This window comes from Octopus sinensis, linkage group LG3, assembly GCF_006345805.1.
Source record: "Octopus sinensis linkage group LG3, ASM634580v1, whole genome shotgun sequence".
Classification (NCBI taxonomy): Eukaryota; Metazoa; Mollusca; class Cephalopoda; order Octopoda; family Octopodidae; genus Octopus; species Octopus sinensis.
Genome location: NC_042999.1, coordinates 167687170 through 167712438, shown reverse-complemented (window position 1 = coordinate 167712438; position 25269 = coordinate 167687170). Strand labels below are relative to the sequence as shown.

The 25269-nt window shown below is 37.8% G+C and overlaps 1 long non-coding RNA gene across 1 annotated transcript; it reads right to left on the bottom strand.

Moving 5' to 3' along the window:
- Positions 1-458: 458 nt before the first annotated feature.
- On the bottom strand, positions 459-25235 carry LOC118762832. Its single transcript, XR_004998581.1, has 3 exons — positions 25060-25235; positions 13849-13855; positions 459-470 (listed from the first exon to the last, which is right to left on the bottom strand). It is a non-coding gene; the product is annotated as an uncharacterized LOC118762832 (long non-coding RNA).
- Between the last annotated feature and the right edge of the window lie 34 nt (positions 25236-25269).

Here is a 25269-nt window from a genome sequence, read left to right as displayed (position 1 = left end):
AAACTAACCGAAGAAAAACATCCCAAGGGAATGGAAGATTTCCGTGGAACATAAACAAAGAAAGGCTTTTGCAGACACCCACAAATTCTTCCCACAGAAATAGGGTAAGTGATTTTCTTCACACTCCTCTCCCAGAAACATCGCCTTGCTCAGAATAGTCAGAATGAATGCACGTGGCCTAGGCTCGCCTTAGAAACAAGGCGACCTACTCAATGACCACAGCTCACTAAGTATAGATGTCGTGGCTGTCAAGGAGACCACATTTTCTAATCGACAAGCTTTGATGCTCATTTTCGGTGGATACGAGATTTACTTATCTCCATGTAATCCGGGAATGGGGTAGGTGAAACTGCAATGTTCCTGAAAGGTTTGCATCTCAAGACAAGAGCCATCTTCCTGTATCCAGAAACTATGTAGGTGGTACTGGATGTCAACAGTAGCGACAGGGGTGCTTTCAAAATGTTGGATATCTGTGCTTCAACAGGGGCAGGACAGCCGGATTTCTTCAGACGCCTGGAGGTTTTTCTGGGAACGTCTCGAACTTTGGTGTCAATGGGTGACTGAAACTGTCTTGGACGCATGTTTATACTGAGTGGGGCTTTCTATTAGAAGAGGGAGGGAGACTTTTACCTGAATTTCCTGAATGTGTCAGTGTGGACATGGGCGAACCCCATCGGGTCACTTAGGCCATATCTAGATAGAATCGGCTGTAGGCCAGGAGATAAGGATAGCATAAGTTGCCACTTTTCAAAATTTTCGGCTACACACACCACAAGATTGTGATCTGCACGGTCGATATAGGTAGGCTTCGTAGGACCCAACTACTGGAAGCTGAACGCGTCATTCCAGGCGTGACAAGCTTACAGAGACCGGGTTAGAGAAATAGTTAAGCGGGCGTTGAAGGGATTAATAGTCAACAACAAATGATGGTTTTCCTTAAAAAGGGCAACAAGAGTAGAACCGAAAACGTTTAGCAAGGCATAGAAAGAAGTAGAATAGAAGGAGTCTTAGAAACTTAAATGAGGCGCTTAGGAAAGGTATTACAACCACGTGCTCGTGGCAAGATTATCCGTGGACCATTTCTTCAACGCTGAGCAAGAAGGATGTATTGTTAGAGCCAAGGCGCCTGCTTTAAGAAACGAGGGGACAAAAGCCGCTCAATGAGCCCGAGTTGATGAGGCGTAACATGGCTGCAAAGCCACAATTCGGTCTTTTGGGGACAAAAATTGGCACCTAGTACTCGATCTCGAGCAGATGCGTGCAGTTCTGATCAGCTTGGATCAATCAAAACCCTTCAACAGTGTCAACCACCAATACTTGGCGGTCGTTCTCAAGGTGACTGGTTTCGGTCCCGTTTTTCGCGGTCCGATTGCCGTAGTGTACAACATCTGCTCGGTAGTTCGGATGAATGGTTATGTGTCGGAACCGTTCAGCATCATGCACTCGTCTGTCATGGGTGCCTCACTTCGTCTCTTCTGTATGTACTGGCTCTATAGCCACTGCTGCAGAAATTGGAGTCGTTGGAAGGCATTCCATGCAAACTAGGACGTCGGAGAACTGTGTCGGCATGGCGGACGACATTACTGCCATAGTTGGTACTGGTCTAAAAGAATACGAGACGGTGACAGGTGCCAAAATTAATCAAGAAAGTCAGTGGGTTTGTAGATCGGGGTGCTGGACGGAGGGACCGGTTAAATTGCTCGGAGTCTGGTTTGATCCGGATCCTTAAGAGAAGAAAAAATGGGACGAGGTGACAAGCAGAGTCGCCAATCTCACCCAGAAATGGGCTGAAAAAAGTTATCTTTGAGGTCGGGCAGAGGTGGCAAATGCATACATCGCCTCCGTCATATACTACCGCTTCGCCGTCGTGCCTTGCCATAGTTTATGTCGGACTAGTAGTATAGCCCGGCTTTGCTCGGGATTAAGTTAGGATTATTAAGCTAATCAAGCTCTTTATTTCTAAGCAAACTAATTAACATCGACGTCAAATTTGAGTGAAATCCGTTGAAATTGGTAAACTTTTGGCTGAAATTTTGCTGACAATTTGATTGGGAAACCCCATAAGGAATTGGTTTATCGATTTTTTCCCACTCATCGATTGTTTTTTTTTTTTCATTTTTGGAGAACTTAAAGCATTCAAAGATCCCACGAGTCCTAAGTAATGCTGGCATCAAGTTTGAACAAACTACATCAAAATTGGTAGACGATATGGTTGAAAAGAGTCAGATCTCTCCTTTCGAAAACATGGACAGTTTCGAAACATTGTTTACAAAATGCAAATTTGTAAACACCCAGGCGTAAGTTTTGTAAGTGGAATAGAGAGACCTACCTTCTCTCACAGAGATTTGAGAGTCAGATCTCTCCTTTCGAAAACATGAACAGTTTTAAACATTGTTTACAAAATAATAGCTGATCGTTTGCGAAGGACCTTGTCTAGTCAACACGTAGGTCTTTTGCTCTGATAACCTCTGTTCTTTCCCATGTTCACGCACGACCAGCTATATATCGCTATGAGTGGAGCAACGGATTCAGCTAATTTAGAAATTAGTTGTGGAGAAACGGAGAATATCGTTTATATTGTGTATAACACACACACATTGCATACATATGTTTTGTACGCATACATGTTCGTGTGTGTGTATGACTGAAGCCATTCACATATACATACATACATACATACATACATACATACATACATACATACATTCACACATACATACATACATACATATATACATACATAACAGCACCTCTCTGTCTGTTTTTGCCTGTCAATCACTCAGTAAAAAGACGAAATTTTAAAAATATGTTATCTCTCTCTCTCTCTCTTCCTCTCCCTCCCTCTCTTTACCCCGTCGCTAGAAGGGGGCTTAAATCATGTTTGTATAAATAACGGTGGATTTCTCCGCCGTGAAAATTGTTAAGTTATGGTCGAAAATATATTTTTACCGCTATTCGCTGGTGCCTCGGGGGAAAATAATTTGACGAAAATACAGCTAGGATCCTGACGAATGTCCTCCTAAAATTGGAGCGACATGCGTGCTAATTTGTGGACGTGCATAAATTACATTCACGTACACACACACACACACACACACACACATCCTACCTTTTATATATATACAGATAAAACTGGAGTGCATACTCTTCCGCTTTCTGTAGAAGGCACGCATTTCACTGGTCAGGTGCTCAATTTGCTGTCAGCACTTGCTGAATCTAGCATGGCCTGAAAGCTGATGTACAAACATGTGCTGAGGTTACATCTCCAGCGCTTCCTCGACGATGAGCCGGTGTGGTCGCCGTTTGACAGATTCACTCTTCCGCAGCTCGTCCCTTTGACTGAGCTGCAGTCCTGGATCAAGCATAGACCGAAGCAGGGTACCTAGCACCTAGAGTACCCCAGGCGCTCACAATCCTTTGTCAGTCGGGCAATGCGGTTGGTGGAAGTTCCACTTTGGCGTTCTATAGAGAGTTAGTGGCGGGCTCGTGCGACGACGTTCTCGGGGAGAATGTGGATGTTGATGAGAATCAGCTGGCTGGTCTATAGATAATTTCCAGCAATCTCTGATCTTGCAGTGCTGCCGGACATATTTCCAGTTGAAGATAAACTCCACAGGCATGGAAGTGCCACCTGCCGGATCTACTCGGAAGGTGTGCAGAGCGACGAAGGAATTATAAAATGCCCGAGCGTTGTTGGTTTGAGGGTTAATGTTGAACAGCTTCGGAATCTGTAGTACGGATCTGGCTATTGGCTGAGTTCATTGTGAAGATCGTTTCAGCGCCTAGCTTTGGCCAGAAGGACAGACAGTGTTTGGTGCTTTAACGAAAGACATGTGGTGGACCAGGTTGAAAGGATTGAAGACACTTGAAAAGGAATGTGAGGGAAAAGAAGAGGGAAATGATGCCTTCCAGTCAAGTTATTAATCGTTGGGTGGAAGGATAGTCCGAGTAAACGAGTCTGCTCTTTTGTCCATTACCTTATGCTTTTATAATTCCTTCGTTTTGAAGTTTCTATTCATTAGTTATCATTATTCAAGTATTCAGTCTTTGGTCATATTCTTGTCTGTTGGTGGTTTTACTCGAAGGAGATATTTGCGAAGTGTTGTATTACTCTTGAATACTGTCCTGATATCACATGGGCCGCTTATCTTTTGTATCTTTTCGGAGAGGCCTTTCACATAGAGTAGACAGACTGTAGACAGTTTATTGGCCTCATCCTCTCTTTTCTTCATAATTGGAGTGGATTGTATGTTTTTGGGGTAGTTGTTACTTAGCTTGATCATTTCTTCGTGCTGGGTATCACGATCACTACTTATATTATTTGCTCAATGTTTTAAGCACTGAGCAATCCCTCTCTTTACACTGTATGGATAGTGGGAATTGAAGTTGAGGTATCGTCCAGTGAAAGTCTGCTTGCGGTATACGGATGTCCTGAATCCTTACTTGGTGCGTGTTATTAATACGTCCAGGAATTCCAGCTGATTGTCTTTTCCTTTTCCATTGTAAACTATATGGATGGCTTTATTGAGTTCACATGATCTAACAGCATTTAGACATCTTCCTGGTGGGGCCAGAGTATAAAGGTGTCACCAACATATCGCAACCCTAGGGTTGGTTTTAGTAGTGTTGATCCTAAAGCCAAGTTCTCGAAGTATTCCACGTATATATTGGCTATTATCGGTGATAATGGCGAACTCATAGCTAAACCCTCTTCTTGTCGATATATATCAGTGTCCATACTGAAGTAGGTAGTTTCTACACAGAAGGTCAACATTTCCAAATCGGGTATAGCTGATCATGTATGGAATAATGGAGACCACCTCTTCCTGTGGGATGAAGTTAAAATGATAGAGAACAACACTGGAAAATAGGAAAACTAAAAGAAGCAGCACATATGCTAGGACACAACAACCTCCTAAGCAGACTGAGTGCAGATAGGAGTAGCATATGAGAACCGGTATTAAGGAAGGATAGGAAAATATAAAATTTATAAGCCCTAAAATTCACTCCATATTTGCCCACGTAGTGGCTAAGAGCGCACGCTACTAACCCCAAGATTCTGAGTTCGATTTCAGGTAGTGACCTGAATAATAATAATAATAATAATAACATCGAAAAATACCTTAGCAATGAGAGCCCAGGTTCAAAATATTCCCAAGACACCTGATGAAGGCTGGAAGGTATATCAGCCGAAACGTTGTGTTAACAACAAACAAGATGAGGACAAATATTCGTCAAATGTAAATAATGTAAATAATGTAAAAAGAGATGATATTTGATTAGAATTCGAAGTTTTTAAGTTCCTTACTCTCTTTGACTTGTTTCAGTCATTTTGACTGCGGCGATACTGGAGCACCGCCTTTAGTCGAGCAAATCGACCCCAGGACCTATTCTTTATAAGCCTAGTACTTATTCTATCGGTCTCTTTTGCCGAACCGCTATGTTACAGAGACGTAAACATACCAGCATCGGTTGTCAAGCAATGTTGGGGACACACACAGACACACAAACATATACACACATGCATATATATATATATATATATATATATATATATATATATATATAAACGACGGGCTTCTTTCAGTGTCTGTCTACCAAATCCACTCACAAGGCTTTGGTCGGCCTGAGGCTATAGTAGAAGACACTTGCCCAAGGTGCCATGCAGTGGGACTGAACCCGGAACTACGTGGTTGGTCAGCAAGCTACTTACCACACAGCCACTCCTTCTTAACAACTTGACAATTTCCTGTCAATGGATAGTCAGAATCAAAAGAGCGACAGGGAAAAATACTTAGTCATATTTAGTTATAGCCTTTAAAGTTCTCAGTCCCTGAGTAGTAAACTTAATCTGTTGACTGGTTTCACATCACTACAGGTACACTGGGTTCGTGTTGCAAGCATTCAGGCCAGGTTTTCGGTGTCCCCCCCTCTCATTTGTCCTGTGAATGGTCATGAGCACTGCCTTCACTCCTGATTAAAAAAATAACTAAAGCCATAGCCGAAATTAACTTTGCTATTTAGTCATGTGAGATCGATAAAATAAAGTACAGTGTAAGTACGGTCATGAAAGAAATTAATATTTATTAGATTCCCATTTCTCAAAGTCTATATCCCATCAGAATGGTCAGTGGTGCATGTAGTTAATAGTTTTCAACTAATCTGCTTCATGAATTTACATGGGGAATTAACTATGTTCTCCTTTCTCGAAACATTAATATTTTCTACTGGGTCTCCGTTCCCTTGTTTATCCTATTTGTTTTGATACTTTAAAAAAAAATGTTGTCGTTTTGTTATAAGTAGAGTATGAAGATCTTTAATCTTCATACCACACCATTGTCTCTTCCTTTTACATGTTATAAGCAAGCACACGATCAACATAGATTTGTGAAACTCAATTTCTTCTCGCTGTCTTCCAATAAGCTTTCTTGACCAGCAGTTCAAGATGCTAAAATCTTCTTTGTCATTAGATCAGAAACTGCTGATTTCCTTGTAGTAATTACTTCTATAATCATGTATAATTTGATGGAAGAATAGATAAATTTGCCGTATGTATATCGTAGGGAAAACTTCATTTTGTCAGATGATTCAGAAAATGAAATTTTTCAAATGCAATTTGAAAACCAAAAAGATAACGTCAGCATCAGAAGTAATACATAAAGAACATCCAATTATACATCAAGAAAACATTTTATGGGAAGTAATGAAGTAAGGAACAGTCACACAAATTCAAATCTTTTAAAAAGTGAACCAGGGTAGAATATTAATTATATGATAATGGATTTTTATCATATTTATTTGGGTTAATAAAATTTACTGCACAGCTGAAGGTACTTTTCTAAGCGATATCAATTAGAAAGCGAATAGTATTAAACGGTTGCATGCATTAATTTCATAGAAACAGATTGTTTATATAAATCTGTATTCAAACTAGTATTGTCGATAGGATACTTGTTTTAACCGAAGTCGATAATCAAAACCCTATTGGTTTTGGTATTGATAATACTTCACGAATTTTGAAGTATTATGCTGTTTCGTGTAATTATCTAAGAAAAATACCAAAGAGTTAAAAAGGAAGAGAAGAAAAAATAAATAAAAGTACATATATTTACTCGTCTGAGATAGTGCAAAACTTATGAATGTAGTATTAATGTAGTATGTTGCTACAACAAAATGATAGAAAATCCATTTCGCATATTTATAGGCTGAAGTGTATGTTAAAGCTATGTCGGGATATATTCTTTATTCCTACTTATATTCAGTTCTGGCTATCATTGTAGCCAATCTTTTATTTTCGACTTTTTGTTATAACTTCACTGACTGCGCACAATGAAGAGAGAAAATACTTGTGCTTGTTGATCGGCTGTTCTTCGAGTAAGCGAAATTATCTGCGTATAACTAATAAAAAAAAGTAGATCTCATTTACACCAGTTGCCAAAAATAACACCTCTGCCGGTCTGTTCGTTCTCCTCTGGCTGTATATCAAATAACTGTAATAAAAAAATACACATTTGTGCTCGCACACTTGTTCAGCGTTGTGCCTGACAGATGTGATATTTGATGAGTTTGAAGTTAGAGCAACTGTAGCAAAGTTATGCACCAATAAAGCTCATGTTCCAAAAATTACAACAGTTTTTTCCCCCCTCAAACCCTGTACTACTCATTTTACTCATTTATCATTCTAAATTTTAACTTTTCTTTGATTACCACTCCATTTCTCACATTTATGCCACCTATTAAGATCAAATACACTATTAGGTTAAAAAGTTATCACCTTAAACTTGTTATTTCAACTATTACTAGAAGGCATCTCTTTTAACTGAAAGGTCCACTGGATGTAAAAATTTAACATTTCTTTCACCAGTGATATAGTATATTTATCTGTCATAAATTCTGTCCGGATTAGCATAAGTTTCACATAATGAAACATACTGATAATTATATAAACTCCGAGAAAGTATTTTTTCCCCAAAACAGTAAAGTTAATTTTGCCTTTTCTTTACAACAGTAGATTTTAGATATGTAAGCATTATTTGTCAAAATGTATATCTACAATTTAAGAGAACAAACAGAATCTCTCAACATGTTATAAAAATTGTTTTAGCTGTTCATAACTAACATTTGAATTTATGGTCTGGTTTCCATCAAAAATGGAAATCAGGTCATCTCAGCATTTATGGCGTTGTGGTGCTGATTTGTGTTTACTCGGTTTAAAGTTCTTTCTATTCTTTCTTTTTATGTAAGGATTTACATAATTATGTAAATTATGTAGGGCTTCAGATTACGCAAAAAAATCAATACTAATGTTTTCATACACAAAAATATATGCGTCTTCATTCTAGTTTAGGCTCAAGGCCGTGCAGTTTTAAGCAGGGAAGTTTAGTCCATACCATCGATCCCAGTACTTGACTGGTAATTTATTTTATCAGAATGCAAAAAGCCAGAACAAACAATGGTCAGAAAATTTTTCCGGTTCACAACAATTCTGCCAATGACTTGAAATACTGATTTTAAATTTTGGCACAAGGCCAGCAATTTCGGGAGAGTGAATGTGTCGATTACATCGGCCCAGTGCTCAGCTGGTACTTATTTTATTGACCCCGAAAGGATGAAAGGCAAAGTCAACCTCAACGGAATTTGAACTCAGAACGTGAAGACGGACGAAATGCTGCCAAGCATTTTACCCGGCGTGCTAACGATTCCGCCAGCTCGCCGCCTTAATGACTTGAAATATTTTTGGTTTCAAATTTTGGCACCAGGCTTGTAATTTCGGAGTCCAACTGCTACTTTGAAAGGATGAAAGGCAAAGAGGAACCTCGGCAGCATTTGAACTGAGAACTTCAAGTCGGAAGAAATGCTGTTCCCCATTCTGCCAGCTCACCGCCTTCATTTGAAATATCATTAAATTAGATTATTTTACTTCAATTAGTAGATCGTTCATCTATATCCCCTTAATTTTTGCTTTTAAACATAGTAGGGAACAGTGTTGGTCCTAACAAAGAAAGCCAAAATACATGTTTGTCTTTTCTTTTATATTTAGTTTGAGATAAAAGTGGAAAGCTGACAGAATCGTTAGCACGCCGGACAAAATGCGTAGTGGCATTTCGTCCGTCTTTACGCTCTGAGTTCAAATTCTGCCGAGGTTGACTTTGCCTTTCATCTTTTCGAGGTCGATAAAATGGGGAAGCACTCCGTCGGTTACGACGACGAGGGTTCCGGTTGATCCGATCAACGGAACAGCCTGCTCGTGAAATTAACGTGTAAGTGGCTGAGCACTCCACAGACACGTGTACCCTTAACGTAGTTCTCGGGGATATTCAGCGTGACACAGAGAGTGACAAGGCCGGCCCTTTGAAATACAGGTACAACAGAAACAGGAAGTAAGAGTGAGAGAAAGTTGTGGTGAAAGAGTACAGCAGGGATCACCACCATCCCCTGTCGGAGCCTCGTGGAGCTTTTAGGTGTTTTCGCTCAATAAACACTCACAGCCCCGTCTGGGAATCGAAACCGCGATCCTACGACCGCGAGTCCGCTGCCCTAACCACTGGTCCATTGCGCCTCCACCGATAAAATAAGCACTGAGATCAATATAATTGGCTTATCTAGTTCCCCAGAATTGCTGGCCTTGAAGCAAAATTTGAAAGCATATTTTGAGATATAATTATTTTGATTTTACATCTTACCAAGCTCATTTTTGCTTTATTAGTTCTCAAGGTTCGTCTAAATCAGGATTTCTCAATCATTGTTTTTTGTCTATAGACCTCTTTGATTACTATTTTATTCTGGTGGATCTCATAGCCTTGTTAAAAAACTAATTAAATAGACATCTCTTTAAAAAATTCTCACATTGATTTTCACAGATTAACTTGTGTAGTTTGAACTGTGTAAAATGTTTGAGAAAGAAACCCAGCTGTTTCTTGCAATACATACTAATCTATACATCCGAGGCAAAATTTTCGGCGGAGATAAAAAATAAACCCTAACTCTAACCCTATCCCTAAACCCTAACCCTAAATACCGGGTGTACATATTCTTTACTTTCGCCAAATTTTCTCTGGGGCCCTTAGAATACTATTGTGGATCCCCAATGCTATAAGGACCCTCGGGGGCCTTGTAGGCCTACAGGGGTCACATAGACCCAGTTTGAGAACCACTGGTCGAAATGAAAGCCAGAAACCTACTGGGAGAAATTCATCCGCCTAAACTAATCCCCAGCAAAATGGCAACAGACTTTTTGTGCCCGATCTATGCACTTGTTAGCAGTTTAAAGCCCAAACAAAAAGCAATTCCTTCAATTAACACTTAAATAAGTTATTTGATATTAGTATAATTATTTCTTAATTAATTTTCTTTGAAAAATAAACTAATAATATATTTCATGTGATTACTTTTAAGTATTTCCATGTCATCTAATATGATTCTCTCCTTGTGTAAGTTTTGATTTTTATTTTAAATCACCATGAAAAATGGATTGGCTCTAGACTAAAAAAAAGACGGATTTGATAATATAGTCCCATATATGTATGTATGTATGTATATATATATATATTATATATATATATAATATATATATATAAATCTTTAGTTAAATATATTCAATAAGAATATTATATACTGGATTTATATTGAGTGCTCTATTGTATCAAAGTATTAATACTATTAAAGTATTTATATATTTAATAGGAGCGATTATATACATATATATTTTCTAATGATATATTATTATTAATATTAGGAAATCAATACCAGAAAACTCCTCAGAAAGATATACGCGTTTGAGAAATAATTGTTGTATTAAAAATATATGAATAAATAAATATAAATATATATATATATATGTAAATATATATAAGTATAAATTAATAATGTATATGATAGTTTAAAAGTTTTGAATATAGTATTTAAAGCATCTTACGATCGTTTCACATAAGTGTTGTCCCTATCATGAAATCCTATATTGATAAGCATTTATAGACAACTCTTCTGCTCTTCAGAGTAGTAGAATTTGAATTTTGCATAAAATTGGAATGGTAGTTTTTTTGGGTTTTTTTAATTTGAAGTAATACTATAAAATGGTGTTTGTTTAAAAGATAAATTAAAAATTAAAAATTACTACTTTTGATGAGAGTCCTTAAATCCATATATACTTCCTTGGTTGTTCTTCTGCAATAATCCATAATATTCATATGTAAAATCCGTTATATTATCTTGTATTCCAAATATAGTTCATATAGTTAGTTTAGAAATGAGAAATTTGTATATAATTTAGTATGAGAATCTTGAAATTCATATATGTCTTCTTGCTACTCTGTAGCAATCCATAATACTTTTGTCTTGGTAATTCCTCAGTGTGTGTATATATATATATGATTTCTTATTCTTACATTGCAACATAAGGTTGAAGTTTTCCAGACGAAAGGCAGAGACGATCGACCGGTTCGCGGTATAGCCTTGGTACTTATTCTTTTAACTTTAGAGAGAAGTTTTGCTATGTATTGTTCTCTGGTTGGATTTGAACACAGAACGTAGAAAAAAGAAATGAAATACTGTAGAGTATTTAGCTTGTTTTCTATTTACTTTGCTTCCTAGTCCATCACCGTTTTTTATGTACCAAATATTAGGAACATGGTGCTGCATTTTTATGGATTGGTATGAGAATTTGCGACACAACATGCCTCTAAAAAGAATATTAGGAACATAAGTAACTAATTTTAATTAAAAAACAACAACATTGGAACCATTGCTCTATGGCATGATTACTCTTTTTTCCCCCCGATGAATATGAATCAGAAAAAAAAAACTTTCAGCTATTTCCCATGAATATATACTAGCTATCTACGATAAGAGCAGAGTGCAAATTGAGACAATTTAAGTTGTAATGTACTTATTTTTATTCATTATATTTGATAGTGCCAAACTATATAGTGTACCTTATTGAACAATATATATGTAAACGTTTACATAACACATTCATGGTGCTATCTTTACAAAACCTCTTTGTAAACAATATTTTCCGTTTGTCTACAACTTAGTTTCAAATTAGCTGAATCCATTGCTCATTGCGACATACAGCCGGCCGTGCGTGAATATGGGAAAGGGCAGAAACACACCGACGTGATCCAAAGTCTCGCGCTGAGATTTGTTGTAAGGGAGAAGGCTAATTTGATAGGAAACTGCCTGCGTCGTAATTGAAATGGAAACTGATTATCTGAAGGCATCAGAGGTATCCGAGGTATAAACAGACGTTTGCCAGTGTAAGAAGGACCAGTTGCTATCACCGCTTCAATGACGTGAGAGTTAAGTTCCGTAACAGTATATCTTGTTCCGTTGCAATGTCCATTAGATGGGTCAGACTTCTTCAAAGTTATTTTGTGTACTGGTAGTCCCGATGGATTGAAGTTGTTCACGAAATTTTGCGGATATTGATGGCAATTTTCATCGTCTACAGTGTCTGAACTTAGATATTCCCGACTTTCTCCTGGGAAGCTCTTGATCCTATGTTCATTTACGCTGTTGATGACATCATTGGTTGAAGCAATAACAGCTCGTGAACATAACCATGACGGGATTCGTATGCTCTTCGTCTAAACCATCGAAGACAAATTTGCACATTTCAGAAAAGAAGTTTCTTGGACAAACTCAGGCCGGGTTTGAATTGTGTTTTTATGAGGCTCAATATACATGCAGTTTCCAAATCCGCAACAGAGAAATTGCGAACTTTCATGTTTATTGATAGTTTCAATTCTGTGACAGACTTCCAGATATATGATGTCTTCAAGGTTGCGTTGATTATCTGAAGTCGACTTCCACGCTTGACAACTGGTAGAATTTGCTTCCAAGTCACCAACAAACAGAACGCATATTCCTCCAAACAGATCTTTTCACCTCCTGGTGTTGCGAAAGGAACGATCCAAGCATTCAAATAGAAGTTTATCACCTTGGCTGACTTCATCGACTATCAACAGGTCAGTCATCCTGAAGGGTTTTGCGGTTGCATCATGTTCGGATATTTGGCAAGTAGACTCTGGCGTGATGTTGATAGGAATTTTGCAGCGATTGTGTAGCTGGATAGCTGAAATTCCTGAAAGATCAATAGCGAGTACGATTTTTTTTCTCCGATCGTAGAAAATCTACAATCGCATTCACGAGATATTTTTTCCCAGTTCCACCACTTGCACTCAGGGCAAAAATCTTGTTTTCAGTGTTTTTACTGATAACCGCATTTACTACCGTATCATACACATGTCTTTGCTCTATGTTCAACGTATCATACACCTCGGCAGACGATCTTCTCAGACTATCAGCATCGAAGTCAACTTCTTCGGAAATATTTTTTGACATCAGATCGCGCGACACGCTGTAATCACTTTTTGGCAGCTGGACATTTTTCACCTGATCAAGCTCATCTCTCTGAAGACGTCCTTGCAGGCGAATCAATATTTCATTTTCAATGCTAGGATTAAGCTGGTTGACATTATTCTGATACATGACATCACGTGCTAATTCAAGTGTCTAACTCTCCCCAAAAGGATCGAGGATCAGACGGCCTGCAACATATCAACATGATGGCAAAAGAAACAACAACTCTATAAGTGAATCAACAAAACGAATACTTGCAGCTTCTTCCATTGCACAGTGTATTTCTCGATTATCGGATATGAACCGACGTCTTAGGCATGCTTCATGAAATGTTGGACAAACATTTCCATCGACCGATTTCAGGTCCTCAAGGCTAGTTGCACCTGTCACATTGTGAAGTAATATTCGGAGATGAAAGAGTTCAGACTGGTGTGCGCTCAGTGAAATGGTTGGGGTTCGCTCAATGGTATCAGTTTTCACATCTAGTACATAATTTCTCTTGCCTCGCTTTCTCCTTTGCCAAGACTTGTTTTTACCAATCCATGTGTAGAACTTCGGAAAGTCTTGGTATAATATCTGTCTAGCCTTTTCATCTTGTCTGTTGGTATCAAAGAAAGCCATCAATTTTGTTGTCGGTGGTCCTTTTTGCACAGCCTAGTTCACCGGACGACAGGAAATCAACTAAAACGTTGAATCTACTTAAGATCTTCGTTTCATTTTCAGGTTGATAATTCGTGGATAGTACCATATAATCCCTACTAGACGTTGAAATATGACGCTCACATCAACGTAGAAGTCGTGCACTCCGTCCAGGCAGTTAAGTATTTATACAAATACATAACGAAAGGTCAAGATAGAGTCATCTTTAATACTGATGGTGGTCAGCAAGTCATAGTCATCAATAAAATTGAAAATTTGTAGGATGCTGTTGGTGTATGAAAAATCCATACAACTTCCAAATTGCCTTGCTAGAAGAGATGTATCGAGCACTCACGAAGTTTTCAATTTTATTGATGACTATGACTTGCTGACCACCATCAGTATTAAAGATGACTCTATCTTGACCTTTCGTTATGTATTTGTATAAATACTTAACTGCCTGGACGGAGTGCACGACTTCTACGTTGATGTGAGCATCATATTTCAACGTCTAGTAGGGATTATATGGTACTATCCACGAATTATCAACCTGAAAATGAAACGAAGATCTTAAGTAGATTCAACGTTTTAGTTGATTTCCTGTCGTTATGTTATTGGTATTCGCATACTGGTAGTGACAATATCTCTGACAAAAAATGATACTTACCACAAAATCTATCTGTTCACCCTGACATGTGAGCAGCTTCTGATGATTCAGCCTGCCGTCTGATGGACTTCTTCTTCGATACGTGGGGTAGCTGTCTTTCGGGATGATGGTTGAATGCTGGAACGGTTTCGGGAAATCATTTGTACAATGTGCTCCATCCTTACCAACTTCCATACATGGACTTGATTCGTTAGTAGAACTGCAGGGACCATGTGTATTGTGCGCCATTACGGCCTTGAATAACTTTGGATTCTTATTTTAATCAGGAAATCCTGTACTAACTACTTTGTCGATGACTTCTGGCACGGTAAGTTTGTGTTGAGGAGCCATTATAAGCAGTATAAGCGCATGTGTAAGTTCACGTTTCTGCCATTCAATGGTGAAAGTGTGGACGATAACTTTCCCCAATACATGTTTTTTTCAGAAGATCGTGAAGAAGTACGCCGAGCTTCATTTTAAACACTCTAGCTAAAATGTTGGGACGGTCCTCAGGGTGCTCACCTGGAAATAACGCACTCTGAATCTCTGGCCACTTTGGATTTGTCGTGAAAGTGATAAAGTAGTCGGGCTTTCCCATCGCTCTGACTATAGTTATAGCACTTTGTCAGGCTTCATTGTAAAATCTTGGACTTCTTGTGATGGTCGGTAGGAGAATGATTCTTCTAGGTGTCACTGAATCATTTTGATGTATGGCATCAAGCAATCCTGAATACTTTTTTGCTCTTATCGCAGTTTGATTTCGTTCAACCCACTGAAGCCTGCTTCGTTCAACTTTCGCCCATTGAGCTACTGCATATTGCTGCAAGAGCCTTCTACTTCGCATCACATGGTTATCTGAATTTATTCTCACTTCAAGATGATAAGCATAGAAATCCATTGCTGTCAATGTCTGTCCATTTGTTTTCTTCGAATTCAGCCGCCAGCCATCAGTTCCTTCTTGAAACAACAAGATATAGTGTAGTGGATCATAAGATCGATGAAGTGAGTTAATGCGTTTGTACGGTGCATTCTGACAGTGGATGATGACACCCAAAGGATCTTTAATATCACCAGGAACCAACGCAGCAACTTCAGAATTCATGGGTAGGTTATATTGTCTACAATGTTCATTGGACGGTTTTGGTTTTTTATCGCGATGTAAAATGATTGAAAGATTTTCAGTTTTTGACAATCTATAGCTGCATGAAAAGATAGAACGTAAGGATTAACTTGACGAATACGGTTTTGTAGAGCAGTAACTATATCTGGATCTAACTGATCCATGTGCTCCATACGATTTCTAGTCTCATAATCTGTATCTATTCCTCTTACATAATCTGTATCTATTCCTCTTACATAATCTGTAATCTATTCCTCTTACAAAACTTACCTCCGGGTGCCAAATTTGCCTCAGTTGATGATATTACTCAGAGGGTGGGTGGGTGGGACAGGGTCAGGGCAGAAGGAGGATGTCAAGCATGTCCCTTTAGGAGAGTATAGGCTACCCTATTCCTTCTGCCAAAGTTATCTCCGGGTACCAAAGTTACCGCAATTGATGAAATCACTCTGAAAATAGGGGGTGGGGGAGGGACTAAACCTGTATATAAACCACGCTAGAGACCCCCGAACACCCCCCTACAAAGTTCATGCCGATTGGCCCAACCGTTTGGCCGTAATGTGAGTACAAACGGACGGACGGACATTACGCCCATTATAGTATGATATATATATATATATATATATTATATATATATATATATATATATATATATATATATATTTCCCACTCATAAAGAAAGAAGTATTTTATGGATCAATAAATCCTTTACTCGTAATTTGCATTATTTCTGCAAGGAAAAAAAAGCCATTAAAAAATATAACACTTTTACGGTTGTTAGCATTCTTTTTCTGTAATATTCTAGGTAACAAACACTTTACTCATAGAAATATACATATTGTTAAGAGGACAGGAAGCATTAGAAAAATGTCACAAATTTAGTCACTGGTTAGAAAGACAGTGAAGGCGGATAAATCATTGGGCTTGGTGTTATGTTGTCACTTCATTCTTCACGGCTTTATCATATTTTTGCGAGAATAAAACACACACAAGAAAAATGCCTTTGCAAACGCCTAAATATTCTAGTTTACTAAATTTGCTTATCTATTTTTAACGGACATAGTCGTCTTGATCAACAACTTTAAAAATAATTTCATTGTCATTTAACGTATCAGTTGTCCAAACTATTCAGGCCACCAGCACTCCTAATCGGAAGAGTAATTAATTTGACAAATAGTCGGCTTATTTAACCATTCTTACGGCTAAATATATATGAGGGGGTGCTGAAAAGTTCCTGGCTTTGGGTAAAAGAAAATACAGGAGGATCAATTATTTTATTCGGCATATTCCCCTCTCAGATTCACACACTTATTGCAGCGGTACTTCAGTTTTTCTAAGCCAGGTAAAGGAATTCGGAAAGTTGAGCCTTCAACAAGGCCTTTCGCGATGCCCTTAAAGCCAGGAACCTTTCAGTACCCCGTCGTATTTAGCCATTCTTACGGCAATATATACCTATAGCCTATTTCAAGTGGGGTTAGATAGGTTTCTTAACGCTAGCGCATTTCATTCTAGAAATCACGTTAAATCTACTTCAATTACAATAAATGGAAACGGAGTTTAAAAATGACATTAATTTACTTAAAACTAAAACTTCATTTAACAGCCGTTGATTCCAGATTTATAGCGAAACATTGTTGAATTTAGAATTATTATCTTGCGCGCGTAATTGCAGGGAAAAAACTGGAAAACGGCTGAACGAATTTCCACCAAATTTGGCAGAAATACTCATTGAGTGATTGGCTTGAAATGATGACCATGTGATTTGATTATCTTAAACAAAAAACGTTTTTAAAATCATACTTACAAATTTCCCGATAAGGAAGTGGTCATATTATTTTATTCACTTTCTTTTTTATATGAATCGACCCTCGTCTGCACGTGTGTAGATCATGGTGTTCCTATGCGCGTAGGTATGTGTGAGTACATACATACATACATACATACATACATAGATACATATGCAACTGTGTGTGTGTGTGTGTGTAGTGATGGATTCGAGGGTTTGGTTTAATTGCGAATTGATTTCTTAATTTCACCGTTCTTAGGCTTTTATTCAAACACTAACAAAGCTTAATTAAGTTCAATTAAAAGCATGAGTAAGCAACGCATTGTAAGCCTCACTATCATTTGCGGAAAAATTTACCTGCGCTCAGGGTATGCATCGCCCCTCCGAAATAATTTTTTTCTATTGATTTCATATTATTGATTCCTGAAAAATTAAGTGAAAGAATTAAGAAAAATGGAAATTAGCAACGTTCATGGATGTTTTTCAAGATTTTTGGGAGGAAACGACACTGGATAAAGTGTGTGGCGTCAGAAAGAAAATACTGGATATTTCGAAGGAGATTAAATGCCGAATCGGTGTGTTGTAGTTTTCTTTTTATAACTCGATACTTTTTGATTAGACCTTGGGTGGTTGAAGCGAGCTGTGGGTCCAAGCCTTTGATAATCTTTCTTAAAATATTAGGTTGTTCCGAAAATAATGGCCGCTCTGTGTTGTGTTTCGAAACGCAATTTTATTATAGTATTTTAATTGTATTTTAGGTGAATTTCGACATATTTAATAATTAATGTATGCTCTTTAATAATTTTCTACTTATTTCAGACAGAAAACATTTTTGAAGCATAGGCGCCCTTAATTATGAACATGACAAAAAAAGGACCTTCGCTTACTTTTCTTGCATTAGTTGAAGCTTGGGCACAATACCTCCCAAACTATTGCCAATACCAAAAGAGCTTGAGGTGAGGAGCCCACAAGTGATCGCACATTACGAAAGTGGTTTCAGAAATCCCGTAGTGGGGATAAGAGCCTTGAAGATGAAGGTAGAAGACTGTCATGCAGTCTTATCAATGAACATTTGAAAGCAACTGTTGAACAAAACCCACGTCAAAGTGTCGGTATTGCAACGGTCTCACGTAATCTACAGAAGATTGGTAAGGTGAAAAAGCTCGATAAATGGGTACTGTATGAGCTCAATGAAAATCAAAATGTTCGGCATTTTGAAGTGAGCTCGATGCTCTTTCTGCAAAACACTAATGATCCTTATTTTGACCGAATAGCCACTTGTGACCAAAAGTGGATCCTTTATGATAACGATAAACCAGGTCAATGGCTTGATTACGATGAGTCCCCCAAACATTTCCCAAAGCCAAAGTTGCATCAGCAAAAGATTATGGTAACTATCTGGTGGTCTGCAATTGGTGTTGTCCATTACAGCTTTCTCGAAGCCAATCAGAGAGCATTACGGCAGAGGCTTACGGCAATCAAATCGCTGAAATTCATGCTCAGTTGCAAAAAATGAGATCTGCAGTAGTGAATCGTCGTGGCCCAATTCTGCTTCACGATAATGCAAAGCCACATGTTGCAAGAATGACACTGCAGAAACTCACAGACTTGGGTAACGAGACTTTACCACATCCTCCATATTCTCTTGATCTTTCATTCACTGACTATCATTTTTTAAGCATTTAAACACATTTTTTAGTGATAAAACTTTCAGGTCCGAACCAAAGATGGAATCAGCTTTTAAAGATTTCTTAGCATCAAAGCAAACAGGTTTTTGTCAACGAGGCATAAATAATCTCGTTGATTGATGGCAGGGATCCATAGATGTTCACGGCTCATACTTTGGCTAATCAAGACATTTTTTAGTGTTAGTTTTTCCAGAATAGAATTATGTTTCTGAAATCGGCCATTATTTTCGGAACAACCTAATGTGAGGGATCATAAAACTGCAAGGTACATAACAGAATTTGCGTTGAGGCAGTCTAACGATAGTTTAACTGGCCAAAACTTCGAAGTTATTATCAATGATATTTCTGATTAACATATACATAGATCTATCTATCTATCTATCTATCTATCTATCTAATCCATCTATCTATCTATCTATCTATCTATCTAATCCATCTATCTATCTATCTAATCCATCTATCTATCTATCTAATCCATCTATCTATCTATCTATCTATCTAATCCATCTATCTATCTATCTATCTATCTATCTATCTAATCCATCTATCTATCTATCTATCTATCTATCTATCTATCTATCTATCTATCTATCTATCTATCTATCTGTCTGTCTATATAGGCGCAGGCGTGGTTGTGTAGTAAGAAGCTTGCTTCCCAACCACAAGGTTTAGAGTTCAGTCCCACGGTGTGGCATCTTGAGCAAGTGTCTTCTACTATAGCCTCGGGCACACCAAAGCCTTGTGAGTGTATTTGGTAAACGAAAACTGAAAAGAAGCCCGTCGTGTGTTTTTGTGTGTGTGTACCCCCACACTTGAAACCGTTGTTGGTGCGTTTACGTCCCCATAACTTGCCATAACGGCAAAAGAACACGATAGAATAAGTACCAGGTTTAACAAATAAGTACTAGGGTCGATTCATTCGACTAAAAATTCAATGCGGTGCCCCAGCTTGGCTGCAGTCTGATTACTGAAACAGGTAAAAGATAAACGATAAAAGATATATATAAATTCTTCACGTGCACGCATGCGCAGACATACACATACGTATACAAAGCAACAACGCCAACGCACTCAGAAACTCCCACACCTGTTTTCTCACTTTTCACCACTGAATCTTACTACCGCTAACCTGTCAGTACCACTCCCTTATACGCATATCAGTCGCATAGACACAAACACACACACACACACTTTATTACCCACAAGGGGCTAAACATAGAGGGGACAAACAAGGACAGACATAGGTATTAAGTCGATTACATCGACCCCAGTGCGTAACTGGTACTTAATTTATCGACCCCGAAAGGATGAAAGGCAAAGTCGACCTCGGCGGAATTTGAACTCACAACGTAACGACAGGCGAAATACCGCGAAGCATTTCACCCGGCGTGCTAAGGTTTCTGCCAGCTCGCCGCCTCGACGCACACACTGGCCGTTTTCGCACTTTCCTACCTTCAAAATTCACTTTTCCTATCTTTCTCACTTCCAACTTTGTAATAATAACTTCCATACTTTTCTTGCATTACTCTTTCTCTTCCCTCTAGACTTGTCTTTTTTCTGACTAAGAGCCATACCCGAAACGTCAAACATCCCTCTTTTTTTTTCCATCTTAAACTGAGCATCAACCTAATACATTCACTGGGTATGTCCTTTTGGCACACACACACACACACACACACACACACACACACACCACACATCTGTGAGCTGGCAGGGGTATTTACTCCGATTTTAGGTTCTGAGTTCAAATTCTGATAAGGTCCCCTTTGCCTTCCACCCTTGCGGGGTCGATAAAATAAGTACCAGTCGGGCATTAGGGTCGATACAACTGACTATTCTCCTCCCCAAAAATTATACGCCTTGTAACTATAGCAGAAATGATTATATATATATATATATATTATATATATATATATATATATATATATAGATCGAGAGAGAGAGAGAATGTGAACATAGACAGCCAATTTCAGTTCGGTTATGTGCGACATATAATCACTGGAAATGTTCAGAGTGTCAATAAGTAGACAGTGCTATAAATTTGTCTATATAAATTTTTTTAAAAGAAAAATTATCTCAGATATAGTGCATCAAGAAAATATGGAAAATTTAGCAAAACAATACCTCACAACAACCAAATATTTCAGCCACTTTTAGGCTAGACGCAGTTACTATTTTAACCATACACAATAAGGTAGTTGTTGACATCAAGACTAATTGGCATACAAATAGACCAGGGAGAGGTTACACACACACATACACAAAGAGATATACAAAGACACTAACATGAGTTTGTTGGTAGGTGGTGCTGATGGTGGTGGTGAGGAACTCCAGCGCAGTATGGAGAACTATTTCGCCCGGGCGAAGATCCAAAATAATTTTAATTTTCAAAGAATTTTGAAGTTGAAGTTGTCAGTTGCTGTTTAAATCTCGGAAAATTTTCTGAATACACACACGCATAGTAGTTATTTGAGTAACAAACTGTTATTGAGAGTTCCTCGGGGCCGATCATAAGACAGTCGTATGCTATCTACTCATGACTTCTTGATAATCGCTTACAGGAAAATTGTGAGATTTATTGAAATTCAATAAATTACCATTATATTCTGCTTTTGGTATTCGAATATTTTTTCTTTCCACCTTGCTTTTCACCTATGTGCTCATACGTGCGCGCGCGCGTGTGTGTACGTGTACGTGTGTATGAGAGAGAGAGAGAGAGAGAGAGAAAGAGAGAGAGAGAGAGAGAGAGAGTGTGTGTGTGTGTGCATAGATATGATTGCATAGTTTTGCGGAATATTTTTTACCTTCAGAAAGAAATATCCGAGGAGAAATATCTTTCTAAGGGCAAATACCAGAACCTAAACGTTACAGAACAGTTGGCAATTTTTGCAAAAACGAGCAATTTCAGTACAGTAAAAACGGTAGCTAACCATGAAAAACTAAGGTCATTTTCGGAATCGGAACCCTCAGATTAGCTAAAAAAAACGTGTTTTGTTTCTTGGCACCAAAAATTGTCTTGACCAGTGTTATCTATCATATTACAGCATCGCGTCATCTATATGTGTGTGTGCAATAGTTATGGTCATTACAACTATGTAAACAAATGAAAATTTATACGTTCCAAATACATTTGATAAAAAAATAATTTTTAATATTAAAAATTACTAAAGCTACGATCACTATAAATCGATGCGTTTAACTTTAACTTAATTTAATAAATTATATTATATAATATCATCTACATATTCATGAGAAACGTGCTTAATAGAATTTATGGCAATCTCAATGCTACTGTCACTTGTGTGGGAAGCTTTATATACATCTTTACTATTTGATAATAGGAGGTTTACATTTTAGAAGTAATTGTCCTTTTAAAAACCGTAAGTGTTTTGAGTGTAGAAAAATCGGATATAAAAGCTCACATTGTATAGCGAAACAGAAAAAAGGATAAAGAAAAAATTCTAGAAAGAATATACTGTTAACAAAAATTCTAAGCAAGGCTCAAAAAAGAAAATTTGTGTCTATAAAACTGAATAATGTGAATATCAAGTTACTATTGGATATAGACAGTTCTATAACGATAATTAATACAGGTACATTGAGAAAAATAGGGAAACCTAGATTAAAGGTAACTCCGAAAATTGCGCGAGGTGTTTCAGGAAAAAATTGCATTATGGGTGAAATAATAAGTGATGCTACATTTCATGGAAAAACTTTGAAAGCCAAAGTTTTTGTGTTAAAAAATACGACAAATTTATTTGGAACATACCTCCCCATAAATATTTTTTGTAAAAATGTGTATGGTTCTTCCGCCAGTATAAATAAAGCGACGGAAGATTTTAAAAAAAGAATTAAAAAGAAATTTTCCTGAAGTTTTTTTTTCTGATGAATTGGGTCTTTGCACCAAAACTGAGGCGAAGTTTCAAGTGAAAGAAAACGCCATGCTGGTACTTTTCGCAGCGCTGAAACAAGACAACAAAGAATACGATAGACTTGAAAAGCTTGGCGTTATTGAAAAAAATGATTACACAAAATGGGCGAACCCAACAGTTTATGCCAAGGAAAAAAAAATAATAAACTCTGAGTATGCGCTGATTTTTCAACGGGATTACATGAATTTTTGATGCCATTACCAAGTCCGGACGAAACTTTTGCGATGTTGAATGGAGGAAAAATGTTTTCAAAGTTGGACTTATCTGAAGCATATTTGCAGGTAAAAATCTGTGAGGAATGTTTAAAATTATTGACAATAAATACCCATAAAGAGTTGTATAAATTTAATTGACTCCCCTTTAGTACAAAGGTAGCACCTGGCATTTTCCAACAAGTTCCAACAGGTTCGGATTTCGTTGTAGTTTACCTAGACGACATACTCATAAAAAGTGAACCTCGGAGTCAGCATGCTGAGAATGTTAAAGAATAAAAGATTATGGGTTTAAGCTCAGTGAGGAAAAGCGTGAATTTGTTATGCCGAGAATAAAATATGTAGGGCAGATTATTAATGAAAATGATCGCAGACCAGAACCGTCTAGGGCGAGTGCAATAAAAATATTACAAGCATTTTGGGGCTCGCAAATTACAGCCAGGTATACATACCGAAGGTGCACGATATAAGAGCACCCCTGAATAGCTTGTTAAAAAAAGACGTTAAGTGGAACTGGTCGGATAAATTTCAAAAAGCTTTTGAAGAAATTAAAAACGTCATAACGTCGAAATGATCGTAATCACATTTTGACCCGAATTTAGAAATAGTGGTGACAGTAGATGCTAGTGAAAGTGGTATTAGAGCTCTGATTTTATACAAATATGAAGACGGTAGCCTGAAAGCGGTGGCTCATGCTTCGCGTTCATTATTACCGGCTGAGAAAAGTTACAGTCAAATAGAAAAAGAGGCATTAGCCATCATATTTGCGGTAATAAAATTCCATAAATTTATACATGGAAGAAGGTTCCGTCTACAGACAGACCACCGCCCATTATTGTCGTTCTGTGGATCAAAAAAGGGTATTTCCACATATACAGCCAACAGACTGCAGCGCTGGGGAACGATCCTACTGAATTACGACTTGAAAATGGAGTATTTGCCATCGAAAAAATTGGGACAAGCAGATGGTTTGTCACGGTTACTACCAAAATACAATGAACCACTTGAAGACACAGAGATAGCGGCGTTAAAAGCCGAAAAGGAAATAAAAAATGCAATGTTGTGCGTGAATTACCTGTGACATTTGAAGAAATAAAAATTAAGGCAGAGACGGACGAGTTTATCATAAAAATGAAAAATAAAAGTGAGATAAGAAGATACAAATAAAAAATACGTGTGGCTGGATGTAACACAGTTTCAAATTTGTATTTGATGTTTGATAATGTGCTTATTTATGCACAGAGGGTCTACATCACTACAAGGTCCAACGTTAAAGGAATTCCACACTGGACATCCAGGAATTTCTAGGACGAAGTCGCTTATGAGGAGTTATAAATGGATCTAGATATTGAGAAGTTGGTAAAGTTCTGCAGAGGTTGTGCTCTGGCAGCGAAACTCCCACCTATAAAATTTCAACCTTGCCCCAAGACCGATATTCCATGACCCAGACTACACATAGACTTCACAGGACCGTTAAACCGTTCTTATTATCTAATTGTGGTAGACAGCTTTACTAAATGGCCAGAAATGTGTAAACGTAGAAAACCGACTTCCACGGTAACAGTGGAATTTCTTTGCTAGGTTTGGTGTCCCGGATACCATAGTCTCCGATAACGGTACACAATTAACGGCAAATGAATTTAACAATTTTTGCAAGTTGTTCTCAATTGAACATATCACTACTCCTTCGTATCACCCAAGATCAAACGGGCAAGTGGAAAGGTTCGTGGATACATTTAAAAGAGCATTAAAGAAATCAAGAAACGAGCTAATCGATGACGCAGCATTGACACAATTCTTGAGGGTTTATAAGATAACACCAAATACAAACACTTTTTCAGGCAAGTCGCCGGCGGAACTAACGTTTACTCGAAAAATAAAGTCAATTTT